This window comes from Mustela nigripes, chromosome 9, assembly GCF_022355385.1.
Source record: "Mustela nigripes isolate SB6536 chromosome 9, MUSNIG.SB6536, whole genome shotgun sequence".
Classification (NCBI taxonomy): Eukaryota; Metazoa; Chordata; class Mammalia; order Carnivora; family Mustelidae; genus Mustela; species Mustela nigripes.
In genome coordinates, this window is record NC_081565.1 from 9,634,147 (window position 1) to 9,644,093 (window position 9,947).

The 9,947-nt window shown below is 43.0% G+C and overlaps 1 protein-coding gene across 6 annotated transcripts in view; it reads right to left on the reverse strand.

Annotated features, from left to right (window-relative positions):
* The window catches only part of GAPVD1 (GTPase activating protein and VPS9 domains 1), a 77,988-nt gene extending 68,242 nt beyond the window's left edge, over positions 1-9,746 (reverse strand). For 5 of the 6 annotated variants that reach the window (XM_059410807.1, XM_059410811.1, XM_059410808.1 and 2 more), the window contains exon 1: positions 9,583-9,736. The gene's annotated coding sequence lies outside the window, so the exon portion shown is untranslated. Of the gene's footprint in view, positions 1-9,582 lie in introns of all 6 variants that reach the window. The other variant, XM_059410812.1, reaches the window with a different exon arrangement.
* Positions 9,747-9,947: the final 201 nt, after the last annotated feature.

The following is a 9,947-nucleotide window of genomic DNA, read 5'->3' on the forward strand; positions in this document are numbered from 1 at the left end:
AGGCAGCTGCTTAACCAACTGAGCCACCCAGGCGTCCCTAAATCTCAGTGTTTTGAGTTCGACACTGGATGTGAAGCCTAGTTAAAATTTTTACAAAAAGGGGGCGGGGGGCGGCTGGGTGGCTCAGTGGGTTAAGCCGCTGCCTTCGGCTCAGGTCATGATCTCAAGATCCTGGGATCGAGTCCCGCATCGGGCTCTCTGCTCAGCAGGGAGCCTGCTTTCCTCTCTCTCTCTCTCCCTGCCTCCCTCTCTGCCTACTGTGATCTTGCTCTGTCAAATAAATAAATAAAATCTTTAAAAAAAAAAAAAAAGGGTGCCTAAGTGACTCAGTTGGTTATGCAACTGCCTTCAGGTCAGGTCACTATCCTGGAGCCCCAGGATCGAGTCCCACATCGGGCTCCCAGCTCCATGGGGAGTCTGCTTCTCCCTCTGACCTTCTCCCCTCTCGTGCTCTCTCTCACACTCTCTCTCAAATAAAAATAAGTAAAATCTTTGGCGCCTGTGTGGCTCAGTGTGCTAAAGCCTCTGCCTTAGGCTCAGGCCTTGCATCAGCCTCCCTGCTCAGCAGGGAGCCTTCTTCCCCCTTCTCTCTGCCTACATGTGATCTCTGCCTCTTGAATAAATAAATAAAATCTTTTAAAAATAAATAAATAAAATAAAATCTTCTTTAAAAATTTTTTAAAAAGAAAAAACAAAAATAAAAACAAAAAATCAAGTATCTCAGTACCTGAAGCCTCTTCTAAAATGTATACATAAGGGGCGCCTGGGTGGCTCAGTGGGTTAAAGCCTCTGCCTTCGGCCCAGGTCGTGGTCCCAGGGCCCTGGGATGGAGCCCACATCATCGGGCTCTCTGCTCAGCAAGGAGCCCGTTTCCTCCTCTCTCTCTGCCTGCCTCTCTCTGCCTACTTGTGATCTCTGTCAAATAAACAAATAAATCTTTAAAAAATATATATATATATGAGAGATACAGAAATTATTGGTCCTAGTTTCTTTAAAAATGAAAATACCTTAATTAGGATTACTTAAGGAGCAAAAGCCACAAATAATTATATGCAAACACAAGTTTAGGCAGCTCATAGTGAAAAAATACCTAACTAAAATCCTTCATGCCTATGTAAAGATTAACTCCAGGGAAGGAATTACAGGGAAAAAACAGAAGTTGAAGGGAAAAAAAGTTAATTAACCATTTGAGAAAATTTCTTTCAAGTACGGGTCTTTCCATAGCAAGTAGGAGGGATTCCACTTATTTCAGGCTTTTACAAAAAAATTAAAATTAAAAGAAAAAAATAAATCATACTTTACCTTGAAGAATCCTAAAGTAATGTGTAACCAATTCCACCCAATCAATTCTAAAAAAATTTTTTTTTACTTTTTTAAATAAAGGGAAAATGTCTAACTATTAGGAATATATCCACTTTCCCTCTTCAATTTTCTACAATAATTAGGGGTAATTTTTCCAAATGCCATTATGAGGCAGCATCACCTTGTAAGGTGGGAAGTGCTCTGGGTCATCACTAGAAAGCAGCTCACAAACTCACAGCAGAACCAACTGGGTGAAGTGAGAAGTGACAGCATTTTAATAGTGGCCAAGAAAGCACCTGAAGACTAAGGCTTGTTTTGTTTTGTTTTTAAGGATTTTTATTTATTCATTTGACAGACAGAGATCACAAGTAGGCAGAGAGGCAGGCAGAGAGAAAGGAGGAAGCAGGCTCCCTGCTGAGCAGAACCCGATGTGGGGCTCGACCCCAGGACCCTGGGATCATGACCTGAGCCAAAGGCAGAGGCTTTAACCTACTGAGCCACCCAGGTGCCCCTAAGGCTTGTTTTAAAGTCAGGGATGTGGTACCAAGGCAAAACAGAATGCAAGAGAGCTGGAGCACCAAAAGATAACTAGCAATCACTGAACGAAAGGCATGTTCCCGAAGCTTTTCATATGCTCCTGTCATTAGTCAGTCCTATGACCCCCCACTTTACAGATGAGGCATCAGATTTAGAAAAGTCAAATAACTTCCTACCTAGCCATTCAGCTGTCATGCGGCAGAGAATTCTAAAACTACATTTGTTTGGCTTCACAGCCCGCACTCTTCATTTCCCCATGCTGCCTCTCTGGTTCTTCTTCAGAATATTGACTTCAGGTTCCCTGTGTGCAATTTCACTGTAGAGAGCACTAGGAAGGGAGTGATACACCTGCAGGCAAATGATCACATACTATCGCCTGGGTGGCTACAATTTTTCCATATTTCTTCATTCCAAGCTACCTTTACAATCCTTCCTCCCATTTTTCCATTTCAGAGACCTAACATACTAGCCAGAATTTAAAAAAGAAAGAAAGAAAGAAAGAAAAAGTAAAAAAGACTTGGATATTCTATGTAATTTACAAATTCCTCTTCTTTGTTCCGCTTATTCCTTTGCCTGGAGCCCTTCTCCAACAGCCCTGGAGCCAATTACATCTATGATTTTTAGTCCACCTCAAATGCCACCTCCTTCAAACAGCATTCCCTGATCTTCCACTCTCCCGTTCAGTGGCAGTATCTCCAATCTAAATCTTCTTTACACTTTATACTGGCACCTCTATATAAACAATTCAGGAGTCTGATAAAGTTTTTTTTTAAGATTTTATTTTTATTTATTTGACACAGAGAGATCACAAGTAGGCAGAGCAGCAGGCAGAAAAAGAGAAGCAGGCTTCCTGCTGAGCAGAGAACCCGATGCGGGGCTCGATCCCAGGTCCCTGGGACCATGACCTGAGCTGAAGCCAGAGGCTTAACACTCTGAGCCACCCAGGCACCCCATGGAGTCAGATAAAGTTTTAAAATAATCACTCCAGGGGCGCATGGGTGGCACAGTTGGTTAAACCTCAGACTCTTGGTTTTGGCTCGGATTATGGTCTCAGGGTTGTGAGATCAAGCCCCAGGAATATGTGGTGGTTTGGTTTGAGCCTGCTGGGTTGGAATCCTACCTTCCACAGACTGTAGGACTTTGGCAAGTTACTTAACCTCTATGTGTTTCAGTTTCTTCTTGAAGTAGAATCTACTTCATAGGGTAGTTGTGTGGATTTTGCAAGTCAGTGAAAGTAAAGCGTCTAGCACGGTGCAAGGCACAATGCAGGAGCAGAATGCGTATTAGCCAGACACAGAATATGTGTCCCTTCAGCTGCTGAAGTGTAGCAGAACAACGTACTTTTTCTTCATTTTCTTTATTTACTTTAGAAAGGGGAGGGGGTGGGGCACCTGGGTGGCTCAGTGGGTTAAAGCCTCTGCCTTCAGCTCAGGTCATGATCCCAGGGTCCTGGGATCGAGCCCCACATCGGGCTCTCTGCTCAGCGGGGAGCCTGCTTCCTCCTCTCTCTCTCTGCCTGCCTCTCTGCCTACTTATGATCTCTGTCTGTCAAATAAATAAATAAAATCTTTAAAAAAAAAAAAAAAGGGGGGGGGGAGGGGGAATAGAGGGAGGCAGAGGAGAGGGAGAGGAAGAATCTGAAGCGGACTCCGCACTAAGCACAGAGCCCAATATGGGACCTGATCCCATCACAGTGAGATCATGACATTAGTTGGACACCTAACCAACTGAGCCACCCACATGCCCCAGAACCAGTTACTTTATGGATAGAATGCCGTGTGCACAGTGGTCACTCAAACATTTATTAGTGCTCTGTAAACAATTTCACATTAGACTCTGAAACTTTCATATTTTGATATAAAAACATTTGGTATGTTTGATATTTCGATATAGAAGACAGGTTGAAGAGTGAGAAATGAATAAATACTGAGTGTAAACTTCTGAGTATAGCCCCCACACATATTGCATGTATTACTCTGTGTGCAGGTGTGAAAGTCTATTTTATTAAACCAGTGCTGTTTTCTTCAAAGATTTATTTATTTAAGAGAGAGAGAGACAGCAGAAGCAAGCACGGGGTCAGGGGGAGCAGAGGGAGAGAGAAACTCAAGCAGACTCCATACTGAGCATGAGCCCATCACTCAGCTGGGTCTCCTAACCCTGATATCATGACCTGAGCCAAAACAAAGAGTTGGACACTTAACCAACTGGGCCATCCAGGTGCTCCTAAATCAGTACTGTTCGAAACAAACATAATGTGGGACGCCTGGGTGGCTCAGTCAGTTGAGTGTCTGCCTTCGGCTCAGGTCATGATCCCAGGATCCTGGGATTGAGCCTTGCATCAGGCTCTTTGCTCAGTGATGGCCTGCTTCTCCCGCTCCCTCTGCCTCCTCCCTGCTGTTCATGTTCTGTCTCTATCTCTCTCTCTCAAATAAATGAAATCTTTTTAAAAAGGGAAAAAAATATTTTTTACATTAAAAAAAAATAATAAAAGGGGGCACATGATAATAATAAATAAATAAATTATAAATAAATAATAATAAAAGGCACCTGGGTGGCTTGGTTGGTTGAGCATCAAATTTTTGATTTTGGCTTAGGTACTGATCTTGAGGTTGTGGGACTGAGCCCCATGTTGGGCTCCATGCTTAGTGGGGGAGTCTGCTTGAAATACCTCCCTCACCCCCTCCTCCCATTCACACAAGTGCACACTCTCTCTCTCTAAAAAAAAAAAAAAATCATAAAAAAATCACTTTACTGATTACTTATTAATTACAAAGGAAAAAGGGCCCCTTTGCAAAATAAATCTAGTAGATACTACTTTATTCAAATGACCAAATTTACATCAATAATGAAATTGACAGCTAGTGCCTCTGATGTGACACACTTGAGACCTAAAATCAACTACACAGCATTCCAACCAAAAATGTTTAACTGAATCTGATCATGCAGAGACAATCAGACAAATCCAAATTGAGGGGCATCCTACAAAACAACTCATTTGGATACTTACTGCCATGAAAAACATCCTCCACCCTGCCCCCTCCAAAAGGCTGGAAAACCAGTCCAGATTCAAGCAGGCAACTAAATGCAATGCAAGCCCCTTAAATGCATCTTGGATCAAACAGAAAACCAAGGATCTAGGGACAGTATTGGGACTATTGGGGAAATTTGAATAGGTACTATATATTAAAGAAAAATTATATATCCATGTTAAATTTCTTGAGGGTGACAACTGAATTGCAATTATGTGGAAGAAAGTGTTTGTTCTTGGGAAATACATACCCGTACTTAGAGGGTAAAGTGTCCTGATGGTATCTATACCTAACTCGCAAGTGGTTCAGGGAGAAATGTATCTACTAGTGCATAAAGCAAGCATAGCAAAACGTTAACAACTATGGAATCTAGGCAAGGAGTACAAGGGTATTATTATACTACTGTTGCAACTCTTCTGTAGGCTTATAATTTTTCAAAGAGTTGGGAAACAATACTTAAAAGTTATGGATTCAAGGGTGCCTGGTTGGCTCAGTCAGAAGATCACGCAACTCCTGATCTCGGGGTTGAGAGCTCAAGCCCCATGTGGGCATAGAAATTACTTTTAAAAAAAAGTTATGGGGGCTCCTGGGTTGCTCAGTGGGTTAAAGCTTCTGCCTTTGGCTCAGGTCATGATCCCAGAGTCCTGGAATCAAGCCCCGCATCGGGCTCTCTGCTCAGCGGGGAGCCTGCCTCCCTTCCTACTTGTGTTCTCTGTCAAATAAATAAATAAAATCTTTTAAAAAAATGAAGTTATGGATTCAAAGCAAAATCAACAGAAAATAGGAACAGGTGCAAAGATGACTTAGCACTTGTATTAGGATTAACTGTTAACATCATCATAATTGCTTTTAATATTTAAAGAAAACTTACCGTATCATCCCCTTTGCACCACCTCCACCCATTCTTATTTCTTTCCAGAAACTGTGAAATTATGAGGTAGGGTATGCCCATTTTCAACTTTACTAAATAACTGCAAATGCTGTCTCTTGAGGCAGTTATACCCATTTAAATTCCTACATTGTTTAGAATCTGTCCTACATAGAAATTGTCCTACAGCAGTTTCTAAATTACCATTTTCAGTGACATCTTCACTAACTTTGATACTGTCAGACATTAAAATTTTTTTTCTATCAATCTCATGTCAAAAATTCAGTGTCATTTATACCAACCAAGGATCACAAAGTAAAAGAACTTCATCCACAGACCCTTCCTTTTATCACATCACTGTAAGACATTCAGGATAATCAAACCTACATGGCAGCATGTACTAAGAATGATCAGTTCCCATGTGAAACCAAATGCCCATGAAAGCAGGGCATAATGTTTGGGAAATAATTTGTCTTTAAAAAATGTAAGATGAAAAGGTTCAAATTCAACCGGCATACATGATACTATCTGTTAAGACTTTTTTTTTTTTTTTTTTAGATTTTATTTATTTATTTGACAGAGAGCGAGATCACAAGTAGGCAGAGAGGCAGGCAGAGATAGAGGGGGAAGCAGGCTCCCTGCCGAGCAGAGAACCCGATTCCGGGCTTGATCCCAGGACCCTGGGATCATGACCTGAGCCAAAGGCAGAGGATTAACCCACTGAGCCACCCAGGCACCCCATCTGTAAGATTTTTAAAATAGATATTTTATTCCTAGAAATAAATAACCTAGGTCTTATAATTTAACTCATTTACTCATTCATCAAGTATTTACTGAATACCTGTTATGTGCCAGCCACTATTCCAGCACTGTGGCAAAGACAAAAATCACTATTCTCACAGACCTAAATTCTAATGGGGAGGCAAAAATTTTTAAAACCAATTTACAAATAATATGGTATCAGATAAATACATGCTATTAAAAAAAAATAAAGGGGTAGGGAACAAAGAATAATAAGGAGGCAGCATAAGGACACAGAAAGTACCAGGCAATATCTCTCCAAGGCACTGATTTTGTCGTATGGTGTGTTCAATTCAGAATAAACTATTTCAGCACCAATATCTTTTCATAAAATACTCTTCACTCTTCCATACCCCGCTTTACTTTTTCCAGGAAAAAAAAAAGTTTGCCGCAATGGTTTTCCCACTATTGCTATTATTTTAGAGGGGAAAAAATCTCACACAAAGTATTGACAGGTGTTTTACAAACAGTTGCAAATTTCAAGTCCCACATAATCTAAAGAAATGTCAACAGTGATCTGTCAGTGAGAAGTCTAATGCTAAAATGAAGCTGAACTGTAAGAATTTAAAATGGAATTTTGAGGGACGCCTGGGTGGCTCAGTGGGTTAAGCTGCTGCTTTCGGCTCAAGTCATGATCTCAGGGTACTGAGATCGAGTCCCACATCGGGCTCTCTGCTCAGTAGGGAGCCTGCTTCCTCCTCTCTCTCTCTGCCTACTTGTAATCTCTCTATGTCAAATAAATAAATAAAATCTTAAAAAAAATAAAATAAAATAAAATGGAATTTTGAGAAAATGATTTACCAATTCTCCCAACTCTATCGCCTGCACATTTACTTTCTATCATATATGAAAAGAATAACAGCAATAGGAAATATATCTGAAAAGAGACCATGTGATTTTTACTTAAAGATTAAAAAAAATTAGAATATCCCCCTCTTTGGGGCACCTCAGTGGTCATGATCCCCAGGTCCTGGGATCAATCCCCACATGGAGCCCCACTTCCGCCCAACTCCCTGCTCAAAGGGAAGTCTGCTTCTTCCTCTGCCCCTCCCCCCAAACTCATTTTGTCTCTCTCCCTTAGATGAATAAAATCTTTAAAAAAAAAAAAAAAGAGTATCTCCCTCTTTAAAAGCCACACTACCTATATGATTTGAAGAAAACCAGCACACATTAAAATTTCTTTTCACAGGCTTACACAAGAGCTTAGAAGGCTTCTGCCACTTAGAACTAGGCAGTGCCTTCCTATAAAAATCTAAAAGCCAAAGTATTCACTTCCCTTTTTTCCTCAGACTATTTTGCTGATTCCCCAGTACACTGAATGAAGTATCTACAGTCTATCTTTCAAAATTATTATTCTGACTCAGCCAATTCTTCTTTTACTTCTGTGTACAAAATTCCCTCTTTATCTATACTATAATCCTATCTGCTTTATCTTCTTCCTTAAAAAAAAAAAGGAAAAAAAAAAAGATTCAAATATCTTTCAGGCCAATTTATAGATCACCAAACACTTCTACCTCAGGAGTTCTTCATCTTTTTTGTACCACGGATCTTTTTGGTAGTCTGATGAAGCCTATGGACTCTCAGATTTTTATTTTGATTTTATTGATTTGATTATAATATCAACACGCAACGTGGGAACTGAACTCACAGCCCCGAGATCAAGAGTTGCACACTCCACTGACTAAGCCAACCAGGCACCCCTCAGATTGCTTTTAAACAACTAAATATATGAAATCATGAAAGAAACCAATTATATGGAACTGTTATTTAAAAATCATGACTTGTTAATATATGTGTGGCTTTATCATCACATTAAATAACAAGATCTAACAGTGTATCTAATAATGCTATAAATTCAAAAAAATACAAGCATAAATGATATTGAGAGATCTGCAAAAACTGTAAACATGATACAAAAATATTTATAATTTTTATCGGTGACAAAGTCACCGGTATTGTAAATTCCACTGCCTACGTTCATAATTGAAAGAACTAAAAATTAGTTCCCAGGTAATAAAAATAGATGTGATTTTATCCCCATTCTAGTTCAAAAATCCCCTATAAAAATCCACCAAATGGTAAAATCCCAGGTTAAAATCCTTTCTAGTTCAAAGCTGTGCTCAAACTAACTTCTGTCACAATTTTGTTTTTTAAGATTTTATTTATTTGACAGACAGAGATCACAATTAGGCAGAGAGGCAGGCAGAGGGAGAGAGGAGGAAGCAGGCTCCACGCCAAGCAGAGAGCCCGATGTGGGGCTCGATCCCAGGACCCCGGGATCATGACCTGAGCCGAAGGCAGAGGCTTTAACCCACTGAGGCACCCAGGCGCCCCTGTCACAGATTTTAAAATAAAAAAGATTCCTCCCTTGGCCTAGCTCTCATCTGAACATATCACCATGCCTGTTTTCCCACAGACTTATACACAGAACACTGTTTATTTCTATGGTTTGCCCAGCCAGCACCCATTTAAATTTGACAGTCAATAAAAGGTGAAGTTGAAGGAAAAGGAGATGGAAGCAACCACCAGTCTCTCACTTCCAAGACCTCCAACAGCAAGTAGAAAGATGCCAAGTATACTGGGTGTGTGCTTTTCGAAGACGGGCTGCCCCCAGACCCAGGAGTCCAGCTTGTCAGGAATCCCCGAGGCTGACACCTTCACCAGCGGCACTCAGAAGATAGTCCACCTCCCTCTCGCCTCCTGTGCTCAGTTCTCCACCTGCCAGGTCGCTCGCCTGCGGCTCCCACCCAAAGCCGCCCGCCGTTCCTCGGTCCGTCCCCATCCCATCCCCCACGCGTCCCTCCCTCCCGTCTGCCCCAGGGCGCCCTGGCCCGCGGGCGCCGCCACATCTGTCCCCTGGGCCTAACCGTGTGTCCCCCTACCCCTACTTCCACCGACACGGGAGGGAAGGGCCCAGGGCCCAGGGGTCATCTGCACGGGGTGGCCCGGCCATTAGGCGCAGGCTGCGGCCCTAGGCCAGACCAGACCGGCCGCCAGGCAGCGAACCGCGCACTCCGCGCGACTTAACCGGAGACGCGCACTCACCACGGGGATCACACGAAGGAGGGCACCCAGGTTTCGCCGCACCGCCACTCGGCCTCGGAACCGTCGCCGTCGCCGCGAACTGCTACCGCCGCTGCCGCCGCCGCCGCCGCCGCCGCCACTACTCGCTAGCTGGCTTCCCTACGTCCTGCGGCGGCGCTGCCGCCACGCCATGGCGCGTGCGCGGCGCCGCGGGGGCCCCTGGGACTGGTGGTTCGCGCGGGCGGCCAAAGCGGCCCTTCGGTTTTAGCCCGCACGGTCGGCCACCGGCTGGAGCGTTCGGGGGCGTCTGCGGTACCGCGAAGCGCCTTCCGGAAAACCGTTCCTCAACTGACCCGCGACGTCGCTTCTGCACAGGTTGCTGCTGG